This window comes from Amblyraja radiata, chromosome 10, assembly GCF_010909765.2.
Source record: "Amblyraja radiata isolate CabotCenter1 chromosome 10, sAmbRad1.1.pri, whole genome shotgun sequence".
Taxonomy (NCBI): domain Eukaryota; kingdom Metazoa; phylum Chordata; class Chondrichthyes; order Rajiformes; family Rajidae; genus Amblyraja; species Amblyraja radiata.
The window spans coordinates 29,375,608-29,396,786 of NC_045965.1; the positions used below are offsets into that span (position 1 = coordinate 29,375,608).

The 21,179-nt window shown below is 45.0% G+C and overlaps 1 long non-coding RNA gene across 1 annotated transcript in view; it reads left to right on the forward strand.

Annotated features, from left to right (window-relative positions):
• The window catches only part of LOC116978138, a 32,761-nt gene extending 13,459 nt beyond the window's left edge, over positions 1-19,302 (forward strand). The window contains exons 2-4 of the long non-coding RNA XR_004413382.1: positions 4,526-4,616; positions 18,438-18,443; positions 19,291-19,302. This is a non-coding gene — a long non-coding RNA (uncharacterized LOC116978138). The remainder of the gene's footprint in view (positions 1-4,525; positions 4,617-18,437; positions 18,444-19,290) is intronic.
• Positions 19,303-21,179: the final 1,877 nt, after the last annotated feature.

Genomic DNA, 21,179 nt, shown 5'->3' on the forward strand with positions numbered 1-21,179 from the left:
CAGCGATCACCCATTCATACTAGTTCTATCCTAAGCACTCGCAACAATTTTACAGAAGCTAATCAACCTACAAACTGAAGATAGATACAAAATGCTGGAATAACTCAATGGGTCAGGCAGCATCTCTGACGAAAAAGAATAAGTGACGTTTTGGGTCTGAACGCTTCTTCAGACCCGAAACATCATCTATTATTGTTCTCTAGAGATGCTGCCTGACTGCGCGGAGTTACTCCAGCATTTTGTGTTTATCTTCAGTATAAACCTGTAGGTGCAGTCCTTCCTACATATTTAACCTATAAACCTGCACATCTTTGGAATGTGGGAGGAAACTGGAGCACCTGGAGAAAACTCATGCAATCACAGAGAGAGCGTACAAACTCCATACAGACAGCACCCGAGGTCTGGATCGAACCTAAGTCTCTGGCGCTGTGAAGCAGCAACTCTACTGCTGCGTCACCATGTCTCCCGTCAGTCTGAAAAAGGGTCTCAACCCGAAATGTCACCTGTCCATGTTCTCCAGAAGTGGCCCTGATCCCTGCCATTGTGTGCCAGTAGTTCCAGCAGCTGTGCCACAGTGCAGCAGAGCGCACTGGAGAACTACTACTGTAGTCTGACACCTCTGTTTAAATGTTGCCGTGGGCCTGACCTACAATCACCGCACCATTATGGTTCAATTACTCACTCAACATCCAATTCTCATTCTCCCCTTCTGTTGCATAAAATTTGCGAATGCAGAAATTAGTGTGTTGCTGCCTTAAGTAACAGCCACCTTGCTCTGCCTGCACCAAGAAAAATCAATAAAAGCTCGAGGCTTACAAGGCTGTAGATCACCGATAGAATAAATTGGTAAAGCCTGCGTTCAGCTACTGTGCTGCACAGTTTCAGGATTTCCAATTGCATTGCCCGCGTTTGAAGCTAGGATATAATTAATGATACCATGAATATCCAGATAAATGAGTGAGAAGGCAGGAAATGTTTGTGAAATAGTCTGTGAAGCCTTGGAGAGAACCTCTGTTTACTGATGGGTAATCACAGCAAAGCTCAGGAATTAAAAGTAACTGGAAAGTTTTAATGAGCAGAGTTGGTACATAGAGAGGATTATGAAATGGGTTCTGAATCCTGCGGAAATCCAAAATTGAAATCTATAATGTGACATTAAATCAAAGCCAGGTATAGTAAGTAGATACACAGTTAATAACGCTACAGGGTTTTCTATTCCCAGTAGGTTTCCACCAAGGAAGGAACAGGGCTCATTACTTCTGCTATCACTGAGCAACAGTCAGGAGGAGTTGTCAGATCTTTGACATTAAATCTGCCAGTGAGAGGGAGCGCTCAAAACATCATCCAGTCTTTTTGGTAATCTATGGAAACCATTGTGTATATTTAAAAAAAACTGTGCCAAACAGGACAGGAGATTAGGTTGCATGCTGTTTATTAAGCAAGGGAAAAAAAACTCAGATGAGCGATTAGGAGTAGCACAGTAGCGTAACGGTAGAGTTGCTGTGTTTCAGTGCCAGAGACCTATGTTCAATCCTGACTATGGGTGCTGTCTGTGTGCAGTTTTTACATTCTCCCTGCGATCTCGTGCTTTCTCTGGGAGCTCCAGTTTCCACAAACACTCTAACTCCAAAGACGTACAAGTTTGTCGGTTAATTGTCTTCGGTAAGTTGTAAAATAATTGTCCCTAGTGTGTGTAGTTTATCGCTGGTCGGTGTGGACTCGGTTGGCCAAAATGCCTATTTCCATGATGTATCTCTTCAGCCTAAAGTCTAATATCTAAAGATATAAAAAATACCTACAATGAAGTAAATGCAAGGAACTGTAGATGCTGGTCAACAAGAAAAGATGCAACATGCTGGAGCGGGTCTGGCAGCATCTCTGGATAACATGGATAAGTGTTATTTTGAGTTGGGACCCTTCTTCAGATTTGAAACATTGCCAATTCAAGTTAGTCTGAAGAAGGGTTCCGACATGAAACATCACCTATCCACTGCCAACCTTGGTTGCATGCTCATTGTGCCCAGGTATGACACAGCTGTGATACTGTTTGTGGGCAATAAGTTTATTAAATGAACATTGATCGTGTAACAGAGAAAATAGCACCAGGCAACCAGTACTGGTACAGCTGAGATTCAGAGAAAGTGGACAGGACCAAAGATACTGGAAGGCCAAGTACATTAGGGCTGAAGAAGGGTTCTGACCCTTTAGTCTTAGTTTTAGTGATACAATGTGGGAACAGGCCCTATGGCCCACCGAGTCTGCACCGACCAGCGATTCACCCTACTTGAATCCTATGCACACGGGACAATTTTACAGAAGTTAATAAACCTATAAATTGAATATAGATACGAAATACTGGAGTAACTCAACGGGTCAGGCAGCATCTCTGACAAAAAAGAATGTGACGTTTTGGGTCTGAACCCATCTTCAGGCCCGAAACGTCATCAATTATTTTTCTCTAAGGATGCTGCCTGACCCCATTGAGTTACTCCAGCATTTTGTGTTTATCTTCAGTATAAACCAGTATGTGCAGTCCTTCCTACATATTTAACCTATAAACCTGCACGTCTTTGGAATGTGGGAGGAAACCGGAGCACCTGGAGAAAACCCGTGAAGTCACAGAGAGAACGTACAAACTCCGTACAGATAGCACCCGAGGTCAGGATCGAACCCGTGTCTCTGGCGCTGTGAGGCAGCAACTCTACTGCTGTGCCACCATGCCGCACAATCTCCTGTCAGTCTGAAAAAGGGTCTCAACCCGAAACGCCACCTGTTCACCTTCCACAGACATGCTGCCTGACCTGTCTGATGGGCATTAGCAGTTCTTTGTTTCTGCAGGCTAAGTGAGAATTTGTTTACAGTGTCGACATTTAATGCTAACGGATTGCCTTAATCTTGACCACCAGCTTTTGGTTGGCCATCTTCTCCCTTCTTGACCGGTCTTCCATCGGACTATTATTCTTTCCCCCAATCTCTCCCCCGGCTTCCTGGTAACTATCTGATTAGCCCTTTTCCAGCATTAACGATGGCTCTTGATTACGGAGCATTGTCAAGCCCCGTCCTTCCGTCAACTAGCCAGAGGTACAATATGACAAGCAGATCACTTCTTCCCACCAAGGCTGTGAGAAACTATAATGATTCCCTCATTCTTCCTAGCTGACTAATTAAAGCTTCAAGTTACATTGCATTCTTTGTGAGATTCCATATTGTTGCGCAGTGCTCTGTTCACAAGGCACAGAGATTGTAACAGCTGGCATTAGGAAGTGGAGTATTGACTCCCCACGGCCCACTTACCCCTCTTTACTCCTGTACTAATTTGTAAAGGAAGAAATATAGCAGACATTCTCTGTGCCCCTGTTCCACCCCAGACATCTTCATCTTGCCAGGTTTGACCTGCACCTAAATCAAGCTGGTTCGGAGTGTACCATAGAACCAGGCAGTGCCTCGTTACAGCAAATTAGATGCACGGACGATTTGAGATTTGGAATGAAAATGCTGCCTTTTGTAATCGGCAGTTCTTGGCAGTCATTGGTAATTGGATGTCCCTGTCAATAGTGGTGCAGCGGTAGAGTTGCTGCCTTACAGCGCCAGAGACCCAGATTCAATCCTGACAACGGGTGCTGTCTGTACAGAGTTTGTACCTTCTCCCTGTGGCCTAGGTCAGCTTTCCCCGGGTGCTCCAGTTTCCGCAGACACTCCAAAGACATACAGGTCTTGTAGGCTAATTGGCTTGGTAATTGTCTTACTTTCACACTTTAAGGCCTGGTGGCCTGCCAGCTCTGGATCGGTGAAGATGGGGTCGGCCTGGCCTAGCACGATGCCATCGGTTCCTTGCACCACTGCTCACGCACGCACCACTTATCCAAATCCAGACCTGTTGGATGTAGTAGTATAGAGACACAAGAGACTGTACACATTGGAATCAGGAGCAACATACAATCTGTTGAAGAAACCTAAGGGGTCGAGCTGCATCTGTTGGAGGGAAAATGACTGTTGACATTTAGGTCAAGACCCTGCATCAAAACTGAGAATCAGGAGGGCAGATGACGGGTATAAAGAGGAGAGGAGGTGTGGTGGGACGGGAACCAGTAGATGATAGTTCAGAGGGGTGAAGGTTGATGGGCTAAAGGAGCCTGGTAAGGGTGAGGGTGGGATGGAGCTGGGAGATACCGGGAGGTGGAGGATGGGTGGAGATCAAGCCATGTGGCAGAGGGGAGGATGTTGGAGACAGCTAGAACGACAATAAGAAGAAACAAAGGCAACAGGTGCTGGATTTGGATAAGTAAGGAAGGTGATAGTGGGAAATATTCGGATAGAGAAGTACAGATTGAACTACAAACAGATGGGAGAGGAGGCATCTGGTGGGTAAAATATGTGGGGTGTAAGTGGATCTAATTAGGAAGGGGATCAGAAATCGCAGCAAATGTTTTATTGATAATCCATAGATGGAGGTGTAAAAAGAGGCCTAGAGAGAGAGCGGATGTGTAGAGTTTGTTTCCAGTAGTGGGTGAGTCTAGGGCCAGAGGATAACAGGGCGTACCTTTAGCAAGGAGATAAGAAGCAATTTCTTTAGTCAGAGGCTTATGAATCTGTGGAATTCATTACCACAGATGGCTGTGGAGGGTCAAGGCATTAGATGTTCTTAATGCGGAGCTTGACAAATTCTTGATTAGTGGGTGCGTCATGGGTTATGGGGAGAAGGCAGGAGAATGGGGTTGAGAGGGAAAGATAGATGATTGAATGGGTGGGGTAGACTCGATGGGCTGAGTGGTCTAATTCTGGTCCTATGTCTTATGAACTTATGAAATACAAGAGGATTCAAAGACTGGCAGAAGCCAGGGATGCGTATGAGGGAGAATGTGGTATTATTGACAGGGGGATTTGTGAGGGATAAGATCAATATTATTGGGAGACAAGGGAGATCGTGAGAGAGTGAGGCTGGTACTGCTGTTAAATGGGAAGCCTGTGAGCATTTGGGATCAATGGCAATGGAAACCTCAGGAAAAATTGATGAAGCACTTTTGCTCAGAGCCCAGGGAGATTCCACCGGAGTGGGATTGGAACTTTTGCTCAGAGCCCAGGGAGATTCCACCGGAGTGGGATTGGAACTTTTGCTCAGAGCCCAGGGAGATTACATCGGAGTGGGATTGGAACTTCAGTGAAATGATGGAAAATGTGAGAGGGTGCGACCAAAACCTAGAAAGTGTAGGGAGGGGGAACATGGTGTCCGTGGAGAATGGAGACAGTGAGAGAGAATGAGAGGAATGAGGATTGCCAGACGATGTGGGGTGAGCTGGCATACGCAAAGGCTGTTGTAATGAATTACACTGATCTAATAAAAAATGATGCATGAACCCTGTCTCATTTGATGGCCAAAATGCTAATTATATTTGTCGGCATTAATAAATTAGTTGCTACCTCATCTATGGAATAATCCATTTATTGATTGAGCTGATGCTGCAGCCAGTGGAAGAAATCGAACAGCCTTCAGAACCTGGTCGATAAACCATTAGTGATCAGCACCCATGGATGAAGTGAAAGGGAAGGAGTCTAGGAGCCCCAGGTGTGTTATTAAAGTGCATGCCGATCATTTGTCGGCTGATAAAACCCCCAAGGCAGGAGTAAATGACAACCATGCCAGATCTGTACCTTGTATGAGTTGCAGACTCATACAGTGTGTGAACAGGCTCGTCGACCCAACTTATCCACGCCGGCCAACATGTTTGAGTTTGGGTTTAGTTCATTGTCATGTGTACCGAGTTACTGTGAAAAGCATTTGTTGCATGCTAACCAGTCAGCGGAAAGACAATACATGATTACAATCGGGCCACCCGCAGTGTATAGATACATGATAAAGGGCACATTGTGAATGACGTTTACTGCAAGATAAAGCCTGTAAAGTACGATCAAAGGTAGTCCGAGGGTCCCATCTTCACTGGTCCCACCTGCCTGCATTTGCCACACATCCTTCTAAACATATCCTATCCATGCACCAGCCTAAAGGTATTTTAAACATTGTGATAGTACCTGCCTCAACTACCTCCTCTGGCAGCTCATTCCATATACCCCCACTCCCCCACCCCCCACACCCTTTGTGTAAAAAAAACTGCCTCTCAGGTTCCTATTAAATCCTCCACCCCCCCCGCAACGCCCCCTCATCTTAAACCTATGTCATAAGATCATGTGATAGAAGCAGAATTAAGCCATCCAGCCCATCAAGTCTATTCCGCCATTCAATCATGACTGATCTACCTCTCCCTCCAAACCCCAGTCTCCTGCCTTCTCCCCAGGACCCTCTGTCCTCTGGTTCCTGAGATGCCCAGGGCACAAAGTGGGACGGGCAAGGAGGGGAGGGGCATCGGTTCACAGGTCGACCCTCACGTCGAAGGGAAGGCGATGGCTGGAGGCCGACAGCAGCCTGGGGCTCACCTTGAACGGACACCACTCATAATACCTAGAGCATGGACAGGACACAGAGAATGGCACCAAACATGGAGCCTCTTGCACGCAGGTCAGTAGACTATTTATGTACAATTTGATAATCAGGGATGTGCTTCGGTAAGGCAATACTCTACTGGACGATTTGTAAGAGAAGAATATCACTGTGCATTTGCAACACTTTACAATAAACGCACCATTGTGTTTCATGATCAGTTTCTTCCATTCTGTTGTCAGATTACAGAATGGACCTCGTAAGATAAGGATGTGGCCTGATGCTCCAGCCAACCTCATTACAACCCTTGCACTTTGTTTTATCTGCACTTTCTCTGTAGCTGTAACAATATAACACTGTAACACTTATATTTTATCTGTTGTTCATGCCGAGAGCTTAATTATACTCCCGTACGGCGTGATTTGACTGAATTTGACGCAAAGCTTTTCACCGTATCTCGGTACACGTGACAATAATAACCCTATGCCCATGCTGACACAAGAAAGCAATGATGAGTTTTTGTCAACCTAGCTCGGTCTCTTTCTTTCCAGAGGTTGTGCTATTGAGCAAAAATGCCCTCCTGCTAACAGCCTCATTGAAAGAAAAACAATAAGAAATCGTGTTAAGCCTATTCCCTGACAGATTGCAGCGTATACACAAGAAATTGCAGATGTTGGAATTGTGAATAAAAATCAAAGTGCTGGAGGAACTCAATGGGTCTGGCAGCATCTGTGGAGGGAACTGACACATGACACTTTGAGTCAGGATCATTCTTCAGGCAGGTGAGCTTTCTTGTGTCTGAAGAAGGATCCCAACCGCGAATCATTGTCCATTAATTCCATCCACAGATGCTGCCTGACCTGATGAGTTCCCCTCTTCCTCCCTCTCCCACCAGGCAACTGAACCATCCTATCACAACTAGAGAGCTGTCCTGAACTACGATCTACCTCGCTGGAGACCATCGGACTATCATTGATTGGACTTCACTGGCTTTATCTTGCACTAAACGTTATTCACATTATTCCCTTTATCATGTATCTGCACACTGTGGATGGCTCAATTGTAATTATTTATTGCCTTTCTGCTGACTGGTTCACGCATAACAAAAGCTTTTCACTGTACTTCGGTACACGTGACAATAAACTAAACTCTTGCTATTCCATTGGGGCTGGATTGTAGCCAAGTGTTATGTGTCAATTTGCAGCTTCCCACTGAATCAACTGTAAATTTTATTGATGTGAAGTAAAAAAATGGAAGTTTGAGCCACAAGTCTCTGAATCAGTGCAGGCAAACAAAAAGTGTCAGCTGGAGAGAGAGAGAGAGAGAAATAAAACCCTGTTCTCCAACAATAGCTGACATCAGTGGTGATTTGAGTTCCTCATTATCCTCCTGCTAATGATATTTTCTCTGTGCCAAGAACACAATATCAAACTATAATGACATTTCATAGTCATCTCTACCTGCTGTTAAATGCCTCATCTTGCACAGGATTTGACTACGGGTTGAAGGGGGTGGAGCGACCGGTACCATTCCAGACTTGCCAAGGAAGAAGAAGATAATTTGTTTAATTGCAGCTATGAATATTGAATGCTAATACATCAGTGGCATGAAAAATCGCTCTTCTATGCCTATTGGCACCAGCTCGACAAAATACCCCCAGCTGTTGCCTAAGACTTTCTTTTGCTATCATTCTATCATATAATATCTATATTTGACAAATTAATTACAATCAGGCAATTGAGAATTTGGGAGGTCATGTACCAGTTATATAAGACTTTGGTATGGCCACATTTAGAGTATTTTGTTCAGTTTTGGGCACCATGGTATAGGAAAAATATTGTCAAGCATTGGGTCTGAGCTATAGGAGGAGGTTGAGAAGGCTGGGACTCTTAAGGGCCTGTCCCACCTAGGCGTCATTTGCACGTCAAACAGATGGCGCACGAAGATTTTGTACATCCCAAAATCCTGGGGCGCCGCGTGCGACTGCGCATCACTGCCTACATCGCCATGCACGCGTAATACGCACCATGCGCACGTAATGTGCACCATGCGAGCATCACGATGCGCGCACATGCGTCGTGACGCGTAAATGATGTCGCGTAAATAACGCGCAAATGACGCCCAAGTGGGACAGGCCCTTTATTCCTTAGAGCGCAGGAGGATGTTGGTCTTACAGAGGTGGACAAAATCATAAGAGGAATAGATCAGGTAAATGCACAGTACCTTGCTCAGAGTAGGAGACATGAGAACCAGGAAACATGGTTTTAAGGTGAGGGGGTGACGATTTAAACAGATCCTGAGGTGTAATTTTTCACACAAAGGGTGGTGGGTGTATGGAATGAGCTGCCAGAGGAGGTAGTTAAGGCAAGTACCATTGCAATGTTTAAGAAAGAGTTAGAGAGGTACTCAGAAAGATGCCTTCAGCATATATTAATGCAGCAGTACAATTATATTCAATTATCTTTTGCAAATTGCCACCCACTTCCCTGGTCATCGTGACATGGTGGTGATTCATCTAGGGAAGCAGCCCAGGGACCTAGACAAATGATCCATTCAGTTTAGTTTAGTTAGTCTATTGTCATGTGTACTAATGTACACTGAAAAGCTTTTTTGTTACGTGCTATCCAGTCAATGGAAAGATTATCCATGATTACTATCAAGCTGTCCACAGTGAACAGATGCAGGATAAAGGGAATGGCGTTTAGTGCAAGATAAAGTTCAGTAAAGTCCAATTAAAGATAGTCTAAGTTTCTCCAATGGGGCAGAGAGTCATAGAATTGTACAGCATGGCCATGCCGTTCAAGATGCCCCATCTACACTAATCCCACCTGCCTGCGTTTGCCCCATATCCCTCTAAACCTTTTCTATCAATGTACCTGTCCAAATGTATTTTAAATATTGTTATAGCACTTGCCTCAACTGCCTTAACTACCTCCTCTGGCAACTTGTTCCAAATACCCACCATCCTCTGTGTGAAAAACTTGCCCCTCACACCTTTAACCTATGTGTCCTCTGGTTCTTAATTCCCCTACTCTGGTGAAATGATTCTGCTGGCCACTATAATGTGTATAAGACCATGTACTGCGTTATATACTGTGTATAAGATCATGTACTGCGTTATATACTGTGTATAAGATTATGTCTACCCTATCGATTCCCCTAACGATCTTATACACCTCTGAATGATCACCCCTCATTCTCCTGCGCTCCAAGAAATAAAGTCCTAGCCTGCCCAATATCTCCCTGTAGCTCCTCAAGCATTAAGGACTAAAGCATTAATGTTCAGTTATTTTCACAGAAAGATTAGGGACAATAAGTTTGATCTCCAAGCTCTGCTAGATAACAGCACTGGGTGGTAATGACAATCTCTTTTTGAGTAATAATTTATTACATGCCACAAGGCAGACTTGTTGTCTTTCTTGCATAACATTCTGGATCTTAGATTAATTCTAAACATCTGCTGCATAGTTGAAACACTTGCTGATTTATTCTTAACCTGGATTTCAGTGGTCTTTGCACCAGATGCTATTCACGTTTCTCAGTGGAAAGTCCAGATATGGGATCAAGGCCTGCGGAATATGCCGTGCAAGAATTATCGAGAGTAAAACAGGAAATCAGTCAAATGAGAATGACTTGAACATAAAAAATTAAGGGAATACAAATAAAGAAAGACATGTAGAGAGATGCAAAGTGTCCAGCAGTGCCAGATTTCAGAAAACAAGATTAACCGCAGATAGACACAAAAAGCTGGAGTAACTCAATGGGTCGAGCAGCATCACTGGAGAAAAGGAATAGGTGACATTTTGGGTCGAAAACCTTTTCTGACTAAGAATTAGGGGAACGGGAAACAAGAGATATAGACGGCACATAGAACAAATGAATGAAAGATGTAAAAAACAATGATCAAGGAAAGGTGGTGCTCACAATGGTCCATTGTTGGCTGTGATCTAGGTGATAACGAGTTATACAGACAATGAAAATCAATAGGATGACAGTGAAACTAGTACGATGATTAGGGTGAGGCACGTTCGAAGAAAGGGGGGATGTGAAGAAAGAGGAAATATCAAACATTCCTCCACTAACAGTCAGTTAACAATTCCACATTAATATATACATCCTGGGATCATACATGTAGCAAGGAACTGCAGATGCTGGTTTAAATCGAAGATAGACATAAAATGCTGGAGTAACTCAGCGGGACAGGCAGCATCTCTGGAGAGAAGGAATGGGTGACATTGCGGGTTGAGACCCTTCTTCATCAGTCTGAAGATCAGTCTGAAGAAGGATCTTGACCAGAAACATCACCCATTCCTTCTCTCCAAAGATGCTGCCTGTCCAGTTGAGTTACTCCAGCATTTTACTTCGGAGTCACGTGAGTGACTACGTGAAGAACCCCGCCAGGACGCATGCGTGTCATATCGCTACACGCATTGCAACGAGTCACAGCAGGGGGAACGACGTTCCCCTTAGCGGCAGAATTTGAAAGCCGGGAACAGCAGGTAAGGAGACTCTGCGTTCCTTCCACTTACCTTACAGGTGGAGACATGGACCAGATCCACGAAGGCTGCGAAAAAGCTGGCGGGGGAGAAACGCGGAGTTGCGGGCAGCCAGCAGCAGCAGCCAACGGCACGCCAATCTCCCGTAATGGGAACAGCAGTGCCCGACTTCGCTCCCGCACCGGCCACGGCCGGGCGGTAGAGCGAAGCAAAAAACTAACAGAGTCATTGACTCCGATGAGTCCGACTCTGAATAGCCGCGAGCGGCCAGTGCCCGTGAGCATTGGGGCCGGTTGGAGCGGCTTCAGGAGCAGCCGCGAGCGGCCAGTGCCCGTGCGCATTGGAGCCGGTTGGAGCGGCTGGGAGCGGGGAACAAGAGCAGCCGCGACGGCCAGTGCCCGTGAGCATTGGAGCCGGTTGGAGCGGCTGCAGGAACTGGAGCAGCCGCGAGTGGCCAGTGCCCGAGAGCATTGGAGCCAGTTGGAGCGGCTGTTGGAGCAAATACTCCAAAGTGACAGGCTCTGGGAGATGGAGACTAGTCACAGTGGGCAGCTAGTAAGTCCTACAGCAGTACCTCTTGTAGGGCTGCACAGTGTTTCTCCCTCATCAGAGGGGAGTACAGGGGGTAAATTCTGGGCTGACCCTGAAGAGGGGTGCAGAACATACCCCTAGTGCACATGGGGTGCAAGAAAACCTATTGGATATGGTGTCCCAGTTTATTCAACCCGACCAAACTGGCCAAAACCTGGAACCTAAAATAGCTGCAAGTATCGACTACTTGTCATTCAACCAGCTATAAGGACAGGCATTATTGGACACCACAGCAAGCCACTTACCACCAGGGAACTGCAAAACACTGAATGTTCCCAGTGTCAACCAGTGTATTTGAAAACATGTCGGAGCCTCAATCAGAGCCAGGGACTTGAAACTACAGAAAGTTCTGAAAGTCCTAACAGCGGGAATTACGGTTTTCGCCCGCACAATAAACAAAAAAGACATGACACAAGATCACCAGGATGCACTGGCTTTATTTTGCAACTACCAATACGAGTAAACAGCATTAGGAAGAAGTGCCATCCAACTGGCTTTAGACCCTAATTTGCAGGCCTATGCAAACCTGGAACCTCCAAACCACCAATATTACTATTTGGAGGCAACTTATCAAAACAGGTAAAAGAACTTGACGAAGAGGGTAAAACCCTGGGGCTCATTAAAGCAACGTCTAAAAACTACTTCGGCCAGAAAAAAGCACCCCTACGCACCACCAGTCGGCCAAGACAAACTGGTGAAAGCTCAAAGGCCAGGAACACTCAACATCGGTCTTTTTAGGCCATGGCCCAGACCGGCCTTCCTGGGGAATGCGCTAACCCTCAACACCGACCCAACTACAGATCCAGACACCGGCGCCTCAACGTCCACGGAGGATGCCGAAAAAGTAACAAACCTACCAATAGTAACCATGGAGGTAGGTGGGTCTGGTTTCTTACGAGGTTGGTGGGAGATTACAATTCTATCTGGATGCATGGAATAAATTAACTACCGACACTTATAGTTTCAGAAGTATAGGGTTATACCATAGAATTTATACAAAAACATAATCCTCCAGTTCAGCATGTACCGAACCGAATGTTCATGCTTACAGGCAAAGAAAAATCAAAAGCGCATGCTGAACTACAGTGGCCATATAAAAAAGGAGTAATGGAGGAAACCCAACACGAATCACAGGAATTCGAGTCCAAAATCTTTATCATAAACAAGATGGTGGTTGCCGCATCATCATAGATTTGACTAATTTGAATACTTTCGTACTATATATTCATTACTTGATGGAAACCTTTGTTACTGCTAAGCAATTGATTTCCTAGGTTACTACATGGCAAGCATCGTTTTAAAAGATGCTTACTATACAGTACCCATTAGAGGTGACCACAGATGTTATTTAACACAATGGATCAACTGGGGTTCACCCTTAACTCAGTTCACATGTCAGTGACTTTGCCGAAAGAAAAGGTTACAGCCTTAATGGAGGCTTGCAGCAAAATCATTGACATCACAAAACCATCCATCAGACTGGTAGCAAGAATAATTGGCATTATAGTGGCTGCGTTTCCAGCCACACAAATCGGACCTTTACATTGTCAAAAATTACAGAGGGCTAAAATACGAGCACTCAAAAATTATGGTGGTCATTTTGACAGACCAATGAAGCTACCAACAGAGGCCATAATGGAACTAAAATGGTGGAAATATAACATCAGGCATTGTTCCAATCCAAACATTATCAGCTACCCGTCTATGGAACTACAAACTGATGCCAGTGCACTTGGATGGGGTGCTACCAATTCCATCTCCAGCTGTGGGGGAGATGAAATGCACAGGAGGCATCATTATTACAAACACTGGGCATAAACTACCTGGGAATGTTAAGTGCATTCCATGGCCTTAAGTCATATTGTTCTGGGTTATATCACCAGCATGTTAGACTACAAATTGACAACACCACCGTGGTAGCATATATCAACCATTGGGGGGAAACAAATCGACATTATGTGACAATCTGGCCAACACAATTTGGCAATAGTGTATCCAGAGAGAGATATTTGGATATCAGCTCCCTACTTACCAGGTAAACTAAATTTAGTGGCAGACAACAGGTCACGCAAATTCAATGAAAACACTGAATGGATGTTGGATAAAAATGTATTTGCTGAAATTACAGCACGGTATGGAACACCAGATATCGACCTATTCGCATCCAGGCTCACACCAGCTATCGAATTATGTTCATGGGAACCAGACCCTGGAGCAGTGGCAACAGATGCATTTCGCTGCATTGGGGGATTGTTTATTTATGCATTCCCTCCTTTCTGCCTCATCAGTCGGGTATTTAGGAATATACAGCAAGACTCCGCGTCTGGTATTTTGATAGTACCCGATTGGCCTACTCAACCATGGGTCCCGGTGATACTCGACATGGTATTAGAACCATGCATCACCATCCATCATAGACCTAATTTACTGGTTCATCCCGCAACAAGGGGAAGTTACCCATGTCATAATTATATAAACCTATTAATTTGTAGAGTTTGAAAGCACCTCTACTACACCTGGGACTGACGGACCGAACAGTGGATATTATTTCAGCGGCCCACAGACAGTCCACCAAAAAACAGTACTTGGTGTCATCAAGAAATGGGAAGTACTGTCACAACAATAAACATCACCCACAGATCTATGAACATCCCGTCTGTTCTGGAATTCCTGGCAAGCCTCCATTACGATGAGAGGCTCAGTCATAGTGCCATCAACTGCGCCAGAAGTGCTCTGTCAACATACCTGTGGCAAGGAACAGAGCGGCATTCAGTTGGGACACACCCTGGTAACCAAACTCATGAGGGACATTTTTAATGTTAATCCCCCAAGAACCAGGTACTCCCAAATATGGGATGTGAGCATTGTACTGACCATGTTAAGAAACTGGTCTCCAGCTACAGCTCTGTCCCTACAGAAACTGACTATGAAAACAGTCATGCTGATGGCCTTGGTCACGGCACAAAGGGTCCAGTCACTACAGAAACTAAGGCTGGACAACATGACTATTTCATCTGGAAATTTAACTTTTCACATCAATGAATTAGTCAAACAAAACAGACAGGGGTCAGCAGGCCTAAAAACAGAATTCAGGGCCTACCCGACAGATGATCGTCTCTGTATTGTAACACACTTACTATTATATATGGAGTATACTAAGATCATCAGAGGGAAAGAAATGTCACTTTTATCAGCTACAAACAGCCACTCAAAACAGTGACAGTCCAGACCATCTCTAGATGGCTAAAACAGGTCCTAATAAAGGCTGGAGTAGACACTAGCATTTTTAAATCTCACTCCACCAGGGCTGCAGCTACATCGGCAGCTAAGAAGTTGGATGTTCCTATGGACCAAATCCTCAAGACAGCAGGATGGTCAACGGAGAAAACTTTCCAACGATTTTATAACAAACCAGTCATTGAACCTGGAACATTTGCAGAAACAATTTTAAGTTCTGTAATATAATTTACCCCACAAATAGGGGCTATAATTTGGTGTTAATATATTTATCGTTGGGTTTTCAATATCGTATTGATGTCTAATGATGTTAACACTATTCTCCCCATAATCAAGGCAGATGTGATGCATGGACTCGTTTCCACGGCATGAAATCACAGAGCTTTAAAATCTTCACGTAGTCACTCACGTGACTCCGAAGTAAAATAGTAAGATTAAACGAGAGCTTACCAGTTTGAAGTTTGATCGTTATTTTATGAGGAGTAACGTTGAGGGATTACATGCCCTCCGCTCCCACCCTTGATCATATACTCAACTGGTATTTCTTCTCTAATCTTACTATGTTTAGTCATTACAGTTATCTGTGATTTCACACCGCTGCTTTGAAGAATGACACGCATGCGTCCTGGCGGGGTTCTTCACGTAATCCCTCAACGTTACTCCTCATAAAATAACGATCAAACTTAAAACTGGTAAGTTCTCGTTTAATCTTACTATTTTCTGTCTATCCTGGGATCATGCTGTCCCTAGCCAACAATCGGCCTCTCAGGGAACTTCCCTTTATGAGGTCATCTGTTGCTGGCCCTGATTTGTCCTGGTCTTTTGATCTTTTCTTGCTTCCAATCTCCCCCCCCCCCCCCCCACATCAATCTGTCTGAAGAAGGGTCCCTTACCAAAACATCACCTAACTGTTTTCTCCAGAGATGCTGCCTGACCCGTTGAGTTACTCCAGCTTTCTTTTGACTATCTTTGCCATATCAAACACTTCCTAATATATAATTAAGTTGTATTAATAGAGGTTGCGATACATTATTGAGTGAAGAAATTTTATTCTTATTTTGTGATTGTGATTTACTACTTCAATACTAGAAGGTGGCCCATAATTTCACCTGTCCATGTTCTCCAGTGATGAAGATTCTAAATTACTCCGGCATTTTGTGTCTTTCCTTGATGGACCAGTATCTGCAGTTCCTTGCTTTTACATTCTTCAATACATCCTTACCCAGAAAACAGCAGCCATGTGTACACTCTTTCGAGCCCTGTAAGAATTTACACATTTTAATGAGATCACCAGTCACACTTCTAAACTGTCTGTTTATAGGATGAACCTAAATTTGAGGAATCAATCTGCTGAACGTCCCATAGATGTGGAGGCTCATTTTGTGAGAATGTACAACTCGGGAGTTGATAATTTTTTAGATATTAAGGAAATTTGAGATGTTGCCTGATGTCGGTCTTTCAGTACAAAATTCAGCACCTTCTAAGTGAAAAGAGCTCTGCCTTCACAGTGATGTGGTGACCTCTGGCTTTTATTTTATTGTTATTGTGATTCCTTTCATTACAAAACATATGAGAGAAGGATTTCAACAGTGAAGACCATATTTGAACAATCTTATTAACTTCAAACAGTACAGCACAGGAAAGGATCTTCAGCTCACAATGTCTGTGCTGAAGGTAGAAAGATGGTAAAAATCTTGCTGAATGGTTGTGTAATGAGCCAATGAATTTCAGTATAGAAGAACGTTAGATAATGTACTTTGGTCTGAAGAAAAAAGACACCACCTGTCTTTTTTCTTTAGTCCATACGCAGGAATGGAGTGAAGAACAAAAGGCACCAGTGGCACAAATCGGCAAACTTAAGTTCATAAGTTCATCAGTTTTAGGATCTGCGGTAGAGCTGCTGCCTGACAGCACCTGCAGCGCCAGAGACCTGGGTCTTCTCTGAGATCTTCGGTTCCCTCCAACACTCCAAAGACATACAAGTATGTAGGTTAATTGGCTTGGTGTATGTGTAAATTGTCCCTAGTGTGTGTAGGATAGTGTTAATGTGCGGGGATCGCTGGTCGGAGCGGACTCGGTGGGCCGAAGGGCCAGTTTCCTCGCTGTATTTCTAAACTAAACTAAGCTAAACTAAACTATTAGGCCGTTCGGCCCATCATGTCTACTCCGCCATTCAATTATGTCTGATCTATCTTTCCCTTTCAACCCCATTGTCCCCATAACCCCCGACACTCGTATTAATCAAACATCTATCAATCTCCTCAAAGTTAGATTTCACTGGAAAATCAGAATACAGGTTTAACTAGCATAATATATAAATGATAGGGGAACATGAGGGAAAGTCAAAAAGAAATGCAAGGGAGTGAGCCCAGAGCTAATTCGCAGTGGAACTGCATGGGGTCAGTTTACTCCAGAAATTAGGCTAATCGGTAGTGATTCCTTTAAAACATTGAAACATTTTTAATCCATGACTGAAAGCAGGAGAACATAAAAAATAAACTCACTATTAAATTGGGGGAATTGAGAACATCGAATATAGAACAGTACAGCACATGAATAGGCCCTTCAACCCACAATGCTGAACTTGGAGTCAAATTAAACTAATCTCCTCTGCCTGCACATGATCTATATCCCTCCAGTCCATGCATGTCCATGTACATATCTAAAAGCCTCTTAAACACTGCTATTGTATCTGCTTTCAAGAAAAAACTGCATTACCCAAAAGTCAGTAAGAATGTAAAAGATGCATCTACAGGAATAACTTGAGACAAATAATAGTTCTGGGGTAACTGGATGAGTATATGTGGGTGAAATGAGTTGAAAGTTATAAAATCATAGATTCATGCAGCATGGAAACAGGCATCTTTGCCCATCTAACCTACACCAATCAAGATGTCCCATCTACACTAGTCCCACCTGCCTGCATTTGGCCCATACCCTTATAAACCTTTCCTATCCATGTACCTGTAATGCAGAAAGATAGAGAAACAAGGAACTGCAGAAGGTACACAAAAATGCTGGAGAAACTCAGCGGGTGCAGCAGCATCTATGGAGCGAAGGAAATAGGCGACGTTTCGGGCCGAAACCCTTCTTCAGACTGATGGGGGGTGGGGGGGAGAAGGAAGGAAAAAGGGAGGAGGAGGAGCCCGAGGGCGGGGGGATGGGAGGAGACAGCTCGAGGGTTAAGGAAGGGGAGGAGACAGCAAGGGCTAGCAAAACTGGGAGAATTCAACGTTCATGCAATCCGTGCGCTAGCAACCCAGGCGGAATATGAGGTGCTGTTCCTCCAATTTCCGGTGTTGCTCACTCTGGCAATGGAGGAGACCCAGGACAGAGAGGTCGGATTGGGAATGGGAGGGGGAGTTGAAGTGCTGAGCCACCGGGAGTTCAGGTAGGTTATTGCGGACTGAGCGGAGGTGTTCGGCGAAACGATCGCCCAACCTCCGCTTAGTCTCCCCGATGTAAATTAGCTGACATCTAGAGCAGCGGATGCAGTAGATGAGGTTGGAGGAGATACAGGTGAACCTTTGTCGCACCTGGAACGACTGCTTGGGTCCTTGAATGGAGTCGAGGGGGGAGGTGAAGGGACAGGTGTTGCATTTCTTGCGGTTGCAACGGAAAGTGCCCGGGGAGGGGGTGGTACGGGAGGGAAGGGAAGAATTGACAAGGGAGTTGCGGAGGGAGCGGTCTTTGCGGAAGGCAGACATAGGGGGAGATGGGAAGATGTGGCGAGTGGTGGGGTCACGTTGGAGGTGGCGGAAATGGCGGAGGATTATTTGTTGTATTTGCCGGCTGGTGGGGTGAAAGGTGAGGACAAGGGGGACTCTGCCCTTGTTGCGAGTGCGGGGATGGGGAGAGAGAGCAGTGTTGCGGGGTATGGATGAGACCCTGGTGCGAGCCTCATCTATGGTGGCGGAGGGGAATCCCCGTTCCCTGAAGAACGAGGACATTTCCGATGCCCTGGTGTGGAACGTCTCATCCTGGGAGCAGATGCGGCATGGCGGAGGAATTGGGAGTAGGGGATGGAGTCTTTACAGGGGGAAGGGTGGGAAGACGTGTAGTCCAGATAGCCATGTGAGTCAGTTGGTTTGTAGTGTATGTCGGTCAGAAGTCTGTCCCCTGCGATGGAGATGGTGAGGTCAAGGAATGGTAGGGAAGTGTCGGAGATGGTCCAGGTGTATTGGAGTGCCGGATGGAAGTTGGTGGTGAAGTGGATGAAGTCAGTCAGTTGTGTGTGGTTGCAGGAGGTGGCCCCAAAGCAGTCGTCAATGTAACGGAGGTAGAGGTCGGGGATGGGGCCCTGGTACGTATTGAACAAGGATTGTTCAACGTACCCGACAAAGAGGCAGGCGTAGCTGGGGCCCATGCGTGTGCCCATAGCTATGCCTTGTGTTTGGAGGAAATGGGAGGAGCCAAACGTAAAGTTGTTGAGGGTGAAGACCAACTCCGCTAGGCGGAGGAGGGTGTCAGTGGCTGGCTATAGGTTGCTCCTCTGGTCGAGGAAGAACCGGAGGGCTTTGAGGCCATCCTGAGGCCAAGGAACTGCAGATGCTGGTTTACAAAATAAGGGCACAGAGTGCTGGAGTAACTGGGTGTTTTGCAGTGCGGTCTTCAGTAAACCGATTTGTCCGATAGACTCCCCACTGATCTGCGTGTTATTTGATTTTGATTTTGTGCCTGTGCCCATCAGAGTAAAGCCAGATACAGGGTATGTGTAGAGCACGATATTTTCTCCCACAGTAACTCAGAGGAACAGGCAGCATCTCTGGAGAACATGGATAGGTGACGTTTCAGGTCGGGAACCTTTTTCGGACCTTCTTCAGAAAGTGATGCACATTGGTTTAGAAAGATCAAGGTGCGAAGATGGTTACTTGGATGCTGGCATAGACGGGTCAGATCAATGACCCACCTCCATGCTGCACACCTGGTGCATGACAAAGTCAATTTGAAGTGGTGTAAATTGACCAACATTTCTGGAGTTTCACAACTCATGCGATATCTCTACTTTGCCTGAGGCAGTCTCGTGCATTAATAACAGTGTGTACGGCACTACTTACGATATTGTCCCAGCAAGATTTGGGCCAACCTGTTTCATCTTCAAACTCTGTTGGTTAACAGCACAGCGTAGTAATTAATGTCTCTTTTTGAGTAATAATTTATTACAAGCCACAAGGCAGAATGAATTACATTGTTTTCTTTGTTTGTTTGTGGCTTGCCATTCTACATCCAGGATTAATTGTGAACCCTGCTGTTTGCTTATGTTTCTTATGATTTATTCTTTAACTCAATCTCCTTCTACATTCTTTGCACCAGTGTTAGTGTTTGCTTTTCTAAATAAGAAATCCAAGGGCAAGATCGAGGCCCACAATGCGGTGGGAGAATTGAAAATAATGAACAGCGGGTCGTGGATCATAGACAAATATGGACACAAAATGCTGGAGTAACTCAGCGGGACAGGCAGCATCTCTGAAGAGAAGGAATGAGTGATGTTTTAGGTCGAGACCCTTCTTTACTTCACTGAAGAAGGGTCTCGACCCGAAATGTCAACCATTCCTTCTCTCCAGAGATGCTGTCTGTCCCTCTGAGTTACTCCAGCATTTTGTGACTAACTTCGATTTAAACCAGCATCTGCAGCTCTTTTCTACACATAGACAAATATGACATGCGTACAGGCCCTTGATCCCATCGAAACCAAGCCAACCATTAACCACCCATCCTATTCTGAATGCTGAGGTGAGCTAAATGTACACAGTAAACCCTCATTAAAACGAACCATCTGGGGGGATTGTGTCCATTATTGCCGATTGTCCACTGTAGCCGAGTAAAGTGTTCATCATAATCATAATCACACTTTATTAGTCAAGTATGTTTTGCAACATACGAGGAATTATCATTATATACGTAGTAGAAAGAATCAACAGTAGTTGCTGGTTAATACACAAACGGACACAAAAAAGCTGGAGTAACTCAGTAGGTCAGGCAGCATCCATTACATAGTCTTCTTCATTTAGTTTAGAGATACAGTGTGAAAACAGGCCCTTTGACCCTTTGAGTGTGCACCCACCAACGATTGCCTCATTCACTAGCACTATCCTATAATCTAGGGACAAATTGCAATTTACAAAAATCAAATAACATACAAACCTGTACATCTTAGAAGTGTGGGAGGAAAGTAGAGCACCCGGATAATACCCATACGATCACAGGGAGACCATACAAACTCCATACAGACAGCACCCATAGTCAGGATTTAACCCTCGTCTCTGGCATTGTAAGACAGTAATTCTATCGCTGCGCCACCATGCAAGTTCTGCTCTCACCTCCTGTTGATCGAGAAGTAATGATTGTCCCAGCACCCATTACATTGTCTTCTTCACCTCTCCCCATCACTTGGTTGAAGTCCCTGAACAGCTGTCATTTCA